Source organism: Phyllostomus discolor, chromosome 8 (assembly GCF_004126475.2).
Source record: "Phyllostomus discolor isolate MPI-MPIP mPhyDis1 chromosome 8, mPhyDis1.pri.v3, whole genome shotgun sequence".
NCBI lineage: Eukaryota > Metazoa > Chordata > Mammalia > Chiroptera > Phyllostomidae > Phyllostomus > Phyllostomus discolor.
Window position 1 is genome coordinate 22,076,851 of NC_040910.2, and position 12,852 is coordinate 22,089,702.

At 41.8% G+C, this 12,852-nt stretch overlaps 1 long non-coding RNA gene across 1 annotated transcript; it reads right to left on the bottom strand.

The window, feature by feature from the left end:
• Positions 1 to 210: 210 nt before the first annotated feature.
• On the bottom strand, positions 211 to 6,066 carry LOC118501945. Its single transcript, XR_004904598.1, has 3 exons — positions 5,702 to 6,066; positions 3,261 to 3,330; positions 211 to 238 (listed from the first exon to the last, which is right to left on the bottom strand). It is a non-coding gene; the product is annotated as an uncharacterized LOC118501945 (long non-coding RNA).
• Positions 6,067 to 12,852: the final 6,786 nt, after the last annotated feature.

Here is a 12,852-nt window from a genome sequence, read left to right on the forward strand (position 1 = left end):
TACAAATGAAGCCAATTCAATCCGTACAAGCCATACAAAAAGGTGGTTGGGGTGGGGGAAAGGAAATACTCTAAGCACGAAGAGCCTTGTCTTTTTACCTTCATTCCTCTCTGCTGGGTCCGGGTCAGTGTAGATGGAAGCCGCAGTGAATAAGGAGAAGATAATAAAGGCCAATAAAATGAATGCCATTTCCAGGTTGGTGAATGGAAGCTCCATGAACCACCACGAACTTCCTCACCTTCAACAGAAACCAAACATTGGCTTAGCACACTCTATCCAGAGAGAGCTTGTTCAGCAATTATTTATTTTAGAATCAAACACATGTGAAATTTACGAAGCTTGTTAAAATACTTCTGCACACTTGGAACAAATTATCTGGGACTGGCAAAAATGGAGCGTGCTCTCGTGTTTTTGAACTTTGGCATAACTCTTGGTACAACTGAACTTTCACCTTTATTGTGTAGGTTGGAAGAGAACATGGAAGACTGAATGGCAGGGTCTGTTTACATTTACACACATCTGTGCATTTTTTGGACACAACTCTGGGAGTAAGCCTAGGGTCTACTACATTTCATGAAGGAAGAAGTAGCCATGTTGAAATCTACCTGACATGACTACACCGAGGTTCAGGGTAAAACCTCTTTGGTTCCTGTGCTTGGAATTACCTGGCACCTGCTCCCCAGGTGGTAGACACATAATTGAAGCAATTTATTTATTTATATTTTTAGGGGGGGGGGGCATAGACTTCAGAGCAGCTGGATCAAAACTAATCCAAATGAAAATAAATGTGTTTACACTCTGACCATGAGAACTTGCCATTTCAGATTCAAAAAGTAGAGCAGGAGGAAAACTATAGGATTATCCAGTTGAAAGTAACCTCTCTCTTTCTGTCTTTCAGTGTTGCCTGCACAAATGCTAAATATTTAAACCACCGTAGACATGTGTGGGGATGTTGTAATTTTAAGAGCTCCTAGAGAAAGAGATTTTACACCCTTCCATTGTAACTCATCCCAAATTCTCCATTTACCGTCTATTTTAGGGAAGTAGCTTATTGGGGTTTCTCACGTAAGGGTTCAGGTTCAGGAATATTGAGCAGATAGTACAGAGAGTTCTATACATGCTCCTTACATCCCCACCATTTCTATTACTGACATCTTGCATTAGTGGGACCCATTTGTTACAATTTATGAACCAATATCGATTCATTCTTATTAACTGAAATCCATGATTCACATTAAGTTTCACTCTGTGTTATCCAGTTCTGTGGGTTCTAACAAATGCACGTCCACCACCGCTACAGCGTCATACAGATCAGTTTCTCTTGTGCTTCGTGTAGTCATCCCTCTCCTCTCCTGCTCAGCCCCTGGCAATCTCTTTACTGTCTCTAGTGTTGCCTTTTCCAACTGTCACTCAGTTGGACTCACTCGGTGTGTAGCTTTTCCAGAATGTCTTTCACTTAACCATAAGCATTTAAGGCACTCCCTGTCTTTTCATGGCTTGAGAGCTCATTTCTTTATACCACTGAGTAATATTCCATTACATGGATTACCATAGTTTGTTTATCCGCTACCAGCTTCTGGTGATTATGAATAAAGCTTCTATGAACATTCTAGTGCAGGTTTTTGTGTGCACGTGACTTTTCAGTCTAGGAGTGTGTTTGATGGGCCGTATGATAAGACTCTGTTTAGCATTGTAGGAAACTGCCAACCTGTCTTCCAAAGTGGCTGTACAATGGTGCATTTCCACCAGCAGTGAATGGGCAGTCCTATTGTTCTGCATCCTTGCATCAAATTGGTATTGTCATTTTTTTTTTACTGCAGTCACTCTAATAGGTGTGTGGGCTATCATTATTGTTTTCGTTTGCAGTTCCTTAATGATATACAGTGCTCAAAATTGTTTCATATACTTATTTAACACTATATATTATCTTTGTCTTTTATTCAGGCCTTTTGCCCATTTTAAAATGGGTTATTTGTTTTCTTACTGATGAATTTTAAGAATTCTTTATAAATTTTGGATCCAAGTACCATGTCAGATAAACGTTTCCCAAACAGTTTCTCCTATTCTGTGGCTTGTCTCTCTCTTTTCTTAACAGTGCCTTTTGCAGAGCAGTTTTCAATTCTAATAAAGCCCAACTCCTTTGTGAATCATGCTTTTGGTACTGGATCCAAGAACTCATTGCCAAAACCAAGGTCATACAGATTTTCTTCTTTGTTATCTTTTAGGTTTTATAGTTTTGCATATTATAGGTCTTATATTTTGAGTTAATTTTTATATAAGGTATAAAGTCCGTGTTTAGTTGTTTTTTTTTCTCCTTCTCTTTCTCCTCCTCCCCCTCCTCCTTTTTCTTCAAATATGGATATCCAGTTGCTCAAGTACCATTTGTTGAAAAAATTATCCTTTCTCTGTTGCATTACCTTTCCTACCTTGTTAAAGACTGGTTGACTGTGTGTGCCTATCTCTGAGTCCTCTATCCATGCCCATATATATTTCTAGGAACTTATTTTGTGGTGACTGTTTGATGACACTTTAAGCACTGTCCTTGTTGTTCTCAAAGCTACTTTTATATTAATTATTTTAAGATACAAGGTGAGCTGTCTCAATAAACTGAAGCCAACTCTTAATCTTGTGTTATCATAAGTCTTCACCCTGGAGAGACTCTGTGCATATCCGCTGTCATGATGGATAAAAGCAGCCCCAGAATTCAATACTGAGCCAAACAGTGATGCTAGTTTAGGAAGGAAGGAAGGCTTTAGGGGGAAATATGTACCTTCAGCTTCACACTGAAGAAACCCAAGCTTTCAGTAGAGAAGAGAGGCAAAGTCAATCCAAAGAGAGGATTAAATATACATATGGTGTATATAAATACACACACAGACACATCTATATATCACACACACATATTTTGAGTGTGGCATTATGTTAAATGGTTTTTGTGGTGAAGGGAGGTGATGGGAGGAGAAGCAGCAGGAACAGGAGAACATGGATGACATGCAATGAGCACTTAGAAGGGATCGGGCACTATTTCAAGAGCTTTCATCTCTTTGAATCTTTATAATAATTCTGCATGGTTGATGCTATTTTTGTCTCCATTTCATAAATGGAGCGCTGAGTGCTGGGACATAATTTATCTTAAATGGTGAGACAGTACATGGCAGAGCTGGAACATCAACGTGGGCAGCCTGGTTCCAGACCTTCTCTTCTAATTAGTATACTCTGCTTGTACTCATCAACTGACTAACCAAGCAAACCAAACTCACCTTCACGGTTAGAACCTGGTTTGGTGAAGCAACATGTGCATTAACGGGAAAGGAGTTTTTACGTTAGGCACTGTGAGAAGATATATTATCTGTCAGGCAGACAACTGACAGAATGTGATGCCTAGGTGAGAGCTTAGACTTGTTTCAAAAGCTAATAGAATGGGAACGTAAGGTCTCGGGTAGCACCATGGCGTGCTGTAGCAGTATTCTGAAAATATTAATTGCTTTTCTGTGTGAAGGAGAGATTGAAGAAAAAGAATGATAATTGGGAAAAAAAACCCTCAGAGTGAGACTTCAGCTCTGTATTAGTTTCCCCAATAGTAATGGAGTGGGAGGGATGAAGCTAAGAGCCACCTTGAAGAAAGGGCAGGAGGATCTTACGATTGCTGGTTAAATGGGGTTCAGAGGTTGCCCCAACCAGTAAAAATGCAGTACAAGGAGGAAGAGGGCAGACGAAGATCACTTAAAAAAATCCACAGAATCTTGTGTGAATAAGCAGGAGAGAATATTCCTCAAACTTTCTCATGGTTAGTAGAGATGTATGCAGACTGTACTCTCATACATTCTGCACTCCTTCAATATTTGGAATTGGATCGATCATGCTTGTGCTTCTCCAGAGAATATGAAGACTATGGAGTCAGTTAAAAGAAGCTCAGAGAAGAAAAAAATGATTCTTATTGCCAATATCCTATGAGGACTGTTTCCTTATGAAAAAAAATTCAACAAAGTAAAAACAGAAAAGGAAGGAAAATGCTGCCATCTAGTGGTGGACAGTTATTATAGCGGGGAGAAAGAAAGGATTTACTCAAGCTTTCTAGTATTTTGTTGTTATCTGTATAGTATATGGTATATGGTATCATATGTACCGTATGGTACAGTAACATATATGGTATCACATGCCTATGCCAAAGCATTTCTCAGATTCTTCAGTTTTGTCCAATTCCCAGAATATTCACTGATTTTCAGCTAATTGTTTCTAGAAGGAGGCATCTAGCAATGTTTTCTGTACATATAGATCCATATGCAGCGAGGAGTTCTTTCTATCTCATCATACTAGATGCGGTTATTCTACGCATAAAGAAGACACAGAAACTGAAAGTTGGGTAAAAAGATGCAGGACAATAATATATATTTGTCAGATATCTGGGGCTATTCAACATGAAACCGTATTATCTCCTGGTTTAGCCCTCAGGGCCGAGAGCCCTTCACCAGGAACTCTACCACCTGCCCTTCATTCCAGAAAATAAACCTCATGGTCTGAAGTTTATTGCCTGAAGGCAAAGATGAAGCCCTTAGACAGTGGTGTTACCTGCGCTCTCCCTACTAAGAGTATTCTTGTGGGAGCATCTGAAAAACAATTGGTTAAACCTGCATTGCTTCCGGGGTTGTGTATCTACAGTCTGATCTCTGGATGCTTTTGCACGGCTCAGTTTACTTGGTGTACAAATGAATCGCTTGTCACCCTAGCAGACTTAGCACGGGGTAGGACTAAGTGTAGTTATTCAGTAGCAGACTGTAGATAACTCAAATTCATTTTTACATAATAAAAATAAATCTTACCCCTTTAGCCCTAGCTGGCGTAGCTCAGTGGATTGAGCGCGGGCTGTGAACCAAAGTGTCGCAGGTTTGATTCCCAGTCAGGGCACATGGCTAGATTGCAGGCCGTGACCCCCAGCAACCGCACATTGATGTTTCTCTCTCTCTCTCTCTCTCTCTCTCCCTCCCTTCTCTCTCTAAAAATAAATAAACAAAATCTTTAAAAAACTAAATAAATCTTACCCCTTTTATCATATTGTAGATCATATCCTATCACATCTGAGCTTATTTAAGCTTGTTTAAATTGCAGTCACTTACTAATCACCAAAGCATGGCCACTCTGATTTGTTATTATTGCCTTAGCTAACCCCCAGAAACCGATTGAATTCAGATACTGTCTTCTTCATTTGGGGAGGAAAATGGGTCATTAGACTAATCTTGCCCAACCATCCAACACTCCTGCTGTCCTTCAGATGGTCTTTATAAACACAAATCGGATCATGCCACTCTTCTGCTTAACTCACAAATGGCTTCCCATGGAGTAAAGTCCTAATTCCCAGCCCTTCCCTGCAAGGCCCTGCATCACCTGACCCACATCCTCTCTGACAGTGGCAGCACCTGTGACACTCTCAGGGTTCCAGCACGCTGACCTTGGTTGCCTTCTAGGTCACACTGAGCTCGTGCCTGCTGAGCCCCACTGTTGTTCTCTGTTTCTCTTTTTTCTTTTCTTTTCTTTTCTTCTTTTCTTTTCTTTTTTTCTCTTCTCTTCTCTTCTTCCTTCCTCCCTCCTTTCTTTCTTCCTTTCCTTTTCTTCCTTTCTTTCACTCCTTCCCTTCCTTTCTTTTCTTTCTTTTTCTAACCCCATGAAATAAAGCTCCATGAAAGCAGAACCCTCTATTGTTTACCTCTGGATCTGTAGAGTTAGGAGAGATGACTGGTAGGCAGTCATTTTTCTATAAATACTCATGGGATGAATGTAAGTGAATAAACGAGTGGACAAAAGCAGCGCATAAGCAAGATGACACAGAGCTCGAATTTCATAGCTGTGGATAGAAAATCCGGGTTAAAGGTATATTCAGGAATCTTAGTGATATCAAGTGCTCTATTACTTGAGCAAATCCTACCCAGAGGACAGGAAGTATGCTTTGAAAATGGTCTTACGGCTTCAATAAACTAGGCAGCTCACTGGGGATTGATGGTTTTGCTGGCTGCTTTTATTGCCCGCACAGGGGAGATGTGTTTCTTCTCGTTTGTTGTTTTATTTTTCTCTGGTGGTTGCTCGCCAAGCTCCCCGCTCTTTTTGTGCCCCACCCACTTACTCCGTGGATGTTGGAGCAAACCCTCGGGTGCTGGTTTGATTGCTTGGGGACTGTGTGGGACCCGTGCTTTGGTGCGGAGTCTCTTTCCTTACGTAAATGCTCTGTGCATGCACCGAGGGGAAGGCCGCAGGGACCGGGGTAAATAATTGCCCTGGTCCAAAGAAAAGTCTGCCAGAGTCAGTACAGAGGGCTCATTCACAGTGAGTAAATACCTTTTTCTGGGAACCAAGGAATTTTTTTTAATTTTTATTTTTTAGTATTTTGAACACTTACAGCCTACTTGATTAGAAAGCTAAAGGCTGAAAAAATTCTGTAAGACCCCAGAGTTCTTCCACTTGTTTTCGGGGGCCTTGGGAGAAAGTCTAAAAGCGTTCCCATGTACAGACATTTGCATGGTGTCTCCTTAAAGCACAGGCTCTGGCCACTCACCCACATGCATACCATTGCTCTGCCTGCAGGCTGTGTCTGTCTGCTTTTTCCAAGTATCTCTGTCTCCTTTAACATTCCGAACAAGGCTCACCTGCTGCAGGAAACGATGACCTCATCTGAATAGTTTGAAGCCAGGAGCACCTCTTTCTGTTCTGTTTGTAGGAGTGTTTCTGTCATGGTGTCATGATCATCTATAAAACAAGGCCTCGAACTGTAACCCTTTACCTATTTGAAAACAATATTCGGTCGTCTATGTATTCCTGAACGATCTTTTCACTTTATACATTCATTGTTATGTATGTTCGTGTCCCCCCAGAATTCCTATATTGAAATCCTAACGCCAAAGGTGGGGCCACTGAGAGGTGATTAGGTCATGTGGGTGGAGCCCTCCCGGAATGGGATTAGTGTCCTTATAAAAGAGCCCCCTCTGCACTCTCTCACCCCTTCTGCCCTGTGAGCACAGAGCGAGAACAGAGAGGAAGCAGGAGCTCACTGGACACCGAATCTGCCAGCGTCTTGATCTGGGACTGCGCAGTCTCTAGAACTGTGAGTAATGAGTGCTGTCTGAGCCGCCCAGCCCGCATCATTTTTATTACAGCAGCCCAAACGACTGAGACCCTGGTAGAGGCAGGAACTTGGTTTCCCTGGTTGCACTTGCTGGAGGACACAGGATGTGTCCCCAGCTCCTGTCACTGTCGCTTCCACTTCAGAGTTCATCCTGCTCAATGTCTCTGTGATTGATTTCCTCAGTCTTTATTTTGGACTCCTTATCATTTTAACTTCTCTTTTTTTGGAGAACTCCAGATTTGAAGACACCTTCTCTCCAAAATTTGACTCAAAAGCCATCTCCTTTCTGAGAACTGTCCCCTAAATAAAATGTCAGATTTGGGGGGAGGGGAAGAAAGATCACTTTGTCCAAACACCATGCAATAACTGAAGTCTCCCTAAACTGTTTTGGCAGAATAGATGCTCAGGCTAAAGTTGGGTTTGCTAGTGACAAGGGCCTCCTACCTTTGGCAGCATCTCAATGAACCTCAGCTCAGCTCTACTCATTAGGGAAATCTCTCTCACGTGAGCTCGATTTCCTCCCCTTGTTACTGTTACTCTTCGGTGCCTGAGAGCAGAGCAGGCAAGGCTCTTTTTCAGGTGAAGGTTCCTCAAATATCTGAATATATTTTACATGTTTGGGTGTGTGTTGCTTGTGCTCTCTTTCCTTTGTCTAAACAGACATTCCTCATCCGACAGAGTTCGGCATTCCGTCGTCTTCGTGACTCTTCCCCTTTGCTTCCTAAAGTGGAGTGCCCGCGCTGAAGACGGTGTGTCGGATTAGGGGGCCCTGGGTCCAGGGGGCCCCAGCATTTTAGCTCTTCTCCTTTGCCGTAGATTTGGTTGCCAGTTAGGTGTCTCGCTCTCCCTCCCTCTCTCTCTCTTTAGGATATATTTATGGATTTTAGAGGGAGAGGAAGGGGGATAGAGAAAGAGAAACATTGTCATACTAACCCCCCATCTGTATTATTATTACTAAATTGAAACCATAGTTCTTGTTTCTATAGTTGGTTGCTTGCTCCTTAATATTTCTAGCCACTACATTTCATATTATTAGATTTAGTCCATTTATCCCACCTAGGACTTTGTTTTGATTTTTTTTTTTTTTTTCAAATTCTCACTCAAGGATGATGGTTTTCATTGTTTTGGGGGGTGGGGGGGTGGAGAAGGAGGGAGAGAGAAGCATCACTGTGAGGGAAGCATCCATTGGTTGCCTTCTCATGTGTCCCCACCAGGGATGAACCCAAAACCTGGGTGTGCCCTGACCAGGAACTGAACCCTCGACCTTTTGGTCCATGGGACAATGTTCCAACCAACTGAGCCACATTGGCCAGGGCTGGATCCTTTTGTTACTATTCCATATATTTGCAAATTATTTTAGCTTTCTGTTACCCACAGGTTTAATGAGTCTTCTATGCCTTCATTTAAATCTTTGGTGAAAATATTGCCTGGAACAAAGTTATCTCGTTCCATAAGAATAAGCCAGACATACTGTGATTATTGGATTTACTTAATCTGCAAGTTTAGAAGTTCACTTTTGGGAGTGTTAGGAGGTTCATGTGAGATAAAGCACCTTGAATAGTGCCTTAACTTTGGTGGGTGTTCAGAAATGTAGTCATTAAGATTTATCTTCTTTCCTCAAATTCTTACATTTAATTTACTTTCGGAGATCTGTTCTTTATTTTAAAAATCCTTTAATATTAATTTGCATCTCTATTTGGTTCATTTTTAAAACTTCTCAGGGTTTAGCCCTGGCCAGGTAGCTCAGTTGGTTGGAGTGTCATCCCCATAAACCAAGGTCATAGGTTCGATCTCCTGTCAGGGCACATACAAGAATTAACCAATAAATGCATAAATAAGTGGAACAACAAGTCAATGTTTCTCTCTCTCGCTTTCTTTCTCTCTTTAACATCAATAAATAAACTTTAAAGAAATAAAACTCAGGTTTTAGCTACACATTTTAAGAAAGAGTATTCTCATCCCTCCTGATGTGTTTATTGGTTTTAAAATTATTTACTATTACCTTCTGGGGATCTCAAGGGTGATTTAAAAATAACATTTTTTGTGCTTATAAAAATTATAATGTTTGGACACTTTTGGAAAATAAAGAAAAGCAGGAAAAAGAAAAGCCACGGAAGGGTTTGTTTTCTTTTGGATATTCTCGGTGAATTCGTCAGGCAGTGGGCTTTCCACTGCTGAGAGACGCAGGTCGAATTCGCAGTTCTCTGAGGTATACGTTTGGTAGGGTTGTTTTTCTCCCCTCCTAAGAGTATGTACATTGTATTTAACTCGATTTCATGCTAAAAATATTAACTTACTTTCTCTCACTCTCTCTTTCTTTTCTTTCTTCTCTAGCTTGAAAGTCATCCCCTAAGCAAAAACAGTCAGAATCCCTATGTGATTGCAAAATAATAGCTCTCCCAAGTCTTTTCAGCTCAGGGCCATCTGAGCTCTGTTTTTGCTGAAGCAGAGCGGGAATGCAGGTATCTTTGCAGTTTCCTTTTTGCTTGTGATTCATTGTTTCACTTTTCCAGGCACTGCAGAATCATACAAACCCACCCCCCAACTGAGTAGCTCTCATGCTTTTCCACTAAGCCATGTGCGACATACAAGCAGCTGATTTATATCTTGTTTTATGCCAGTGTTGTGGGCTCTGATTAGGTGCTGCTAAGTATTTTTTTAATAGAAGAAGTTTTTATGTTTTTTTTTAAAGATTTTATTTATTTTTAGAGAGGGAAGGGAGAGAGAGAGAGAAACATCAATGTGCGGTTGCTGGGAGTCATGGCCCGCAACCCAGGCATGTACCCTGACTGGGAATCGAACCTGTGACACTTTGGTTCCCAGCCCGAGCTCAATCCACTGAGCTACGCCAGCCAGGGTGCTGCTAAATATTTTCAATTATTTTGGTTAAATCAAATGTCAATCATTTTGGATGCATTGCATTTTGTTAAAACACAGGAAGCTTTGATTTGGGACATTATGCCTAAACTACTTTCAATGCCTCGAATTCCAGGTTGGTTTTGGGTATATCTCCAGTCTCTGGGCTCCCTGAAACTGATCAGGGGAGAGCCTGGTTTTACCCATGCTTCTTGCCATTTTGAGGCAGACGCGTGTATGGTCCCCTCCCAACTATAAGCCCTATTTCCATTACAAAGTTCCTATTTAAAGTTAAATACGTTTTCCACTTTGTGACCAGGAGGCTGCACAGAGAGCGTGCTGTGTGACTTTTGGGGCTGGAGGAGTTGAGGTCGGGTGGGGTTGCTCACTGATATGTCCTCCTCGTTTCTATTAAGCTTGGCTGAGCTCGCCAGGGCCCTGGAAGTGGGAAGCAAGACAGAGCATTAGGTACCTCACTGAACTGAGTCTTATGTCCAGGGTGGGGGTTACCCGTTGCATGTCAGGCATAGCTGTGACAGTGGGTCACAGGGCTGCTGAACAGCAGAATCTTCCTGAGCTCTCTCTTTGTACTTACAGGCTCTGTTGAAGGTGTAATTGACCTTGGCTTCTTTTATTGTGAGTCAATACTGAGATTTCTAGATTGCGAGATTTCCAAGGGCAGAAATTGTATCTATTTGTGCAACTACATTAAAAAAAAATTACAAGATAAGCCCTGCTAAGGGTCAAGAGCAGTTCATAAATAAATTTTTGGTGATAACAATGGTGGCTTAATAACAGATATGAGATGGTTATGTGAAGAATAGAAATCAATTCAAGAAAACTATTCAATTTGGAACTCTTAAAAATGAAATGTTTAGTTTACTACTTTGTGTCAGTAATAGTCACAAGAACATTTCTCTGATAAAGTTATTATACTGGCGTGAAGCTCAATTACTAGTAAATCCTGTTTTCTTTTTAACAAAGAGTTGGCACTCAAATACTATAAATGAAAATATGATAGGTTTCAAAATGGGCTGAAAAATAATGAAGGCACTTTCACCCTTTAGCTTAGAATAGCAGTAGAAACACCACAGAGGGGCAAATGTGTTTTGAAAAAAGTATCACGGTATTTCTAAGCTGTAAGGAACCTAAGAGATTTCATTAGAGGATGATCTCATGCATCCTTGGGCTTTTATATAACACTTCTCAGACTTATGTTCAAAACTGAATTCTTGCTTCTTGTAGTCTTCCACTTCTCCCTCGACAGCATCTCTCTCCTTCTGGTGGCTTAGGACAAAATCCTTGGTTATACTCAACTCTTCTCATTCTTTCGCACTCGATATGCATTTTCATCAAGAAATCCTGTTGGCTTTATCTTAAATATATTGAGAATCCCACCCTAAGATTGCAACCACCCTCTTAGCTCTCACAAGACTTAAGTAGCTTCCTGAATAATCTCTCAGCTTCTTCTTTGCTTTTCTTAAGTCTGTTCTTATGACAGCATGTAAAAAATTTGTCATACTCCACCACTTCTCTGCCCCAGACTATGTTATAACTCCCCACTCCACTCAGAGTAAAAGCTAACATCCTTATGATGGCCCATTAGGGGACGTTACATGGTCTGGTTCCCATTGTGTCTCAGACTCTTGTCTCCCACTTTTCTCTCCCTCTCTCACTCCGTTCTAGGTACCCTGGCCTCCTGGCTGCTGCTCCACCGCTCCAGGCATGCTTCCACCTTAGGGGCTTTGTCCTGGCTGCTCTCTTTGCCTGCAGTGCTCTTCTCCAGAGAGCTGAATGCTTCCCTCCTTCTAGTCTTTGCAAAAATGTGTTGCCTTCTTGTTGGGAACCGCCCTGACTGGTATCAGAAGCTGAAACCCCCGCCTAGGCTAATGCTAAGGGAACACCCTTGGAACTGTAAGCCAGCAAGGAGACAAGGGCTTATCTCCCTGGCAGGAATGCTGCTTCTGCTGCTGAACCCCCAAAAGCTTGGTCGGTTAGCCAAAGACGGGTAAGATTCCCCACGGGGGGGGAACGACCTAAGCCAGGCACGATCACTTTGGGATGCCCCCCAAAAGAAGGACTTGGGGGGCTGCAGCAAAAGAGGGTGATGGACCCTTGCTCCTCGGCTTTGACATAGCCTGCGTTCTCATCTTCTGGGAGAAAATCTCCTTATTGCCTTAGTTCCCATGCTAAGCCTGAAACAATGACAGGGTGGTACAGCTCTGTGCTGAAAAGGGCAGATTCCCCGGGTGATCAGGCCTAAGAAAGAACATGTAAATTACTGTGAAACCTTCTTTGTTTAGAATGCTCTCAGTTGAATGAGAGGGGTCCAAGGAGAAAGTTAGTTTGTTCCTCAAAGTCTTATAGCTCTTTGACCCCGACTCAATAGACCAGCAGAGTTCCTTGTTTTCTATAGTTCCTTACTTCCCCCTGATAAGTACTATACTTTACCTGAATTATTATGCAAAATGAGCCCAATAAAAGCAGGTATGGACTGTAAATCAGGGCGCTCCCCACTAGGGGGGGTGGCCATTTCATCCCTACTTCCCCACAGAAGCTAGTTTGTCTCTGTGCATGTGTGTTTTTTCTCGCGTGTTTTTCGGCGAGCCATCCACAGCGTTCCGTGGTCACTGCTGACCAGTGACCCATGCGCAACACCTTCTCAATATGGTCTACTCTTAACCATCCTTTTTATATCTGAACCCCACCAATCTCCTTACCCTGCTTTATTTAATATTAGCAAAGCATTCATCACCTTCTAATTATTTACTTATGTTTTTGCTTTGTATAATAATAGAACTTAAGAAACACAAGGGCAAGGATTTTTGCTTGTTCACTGAGCCTGAAGTAGCAGTACAGGGCACATGGTAGGTGCTTAATTAATA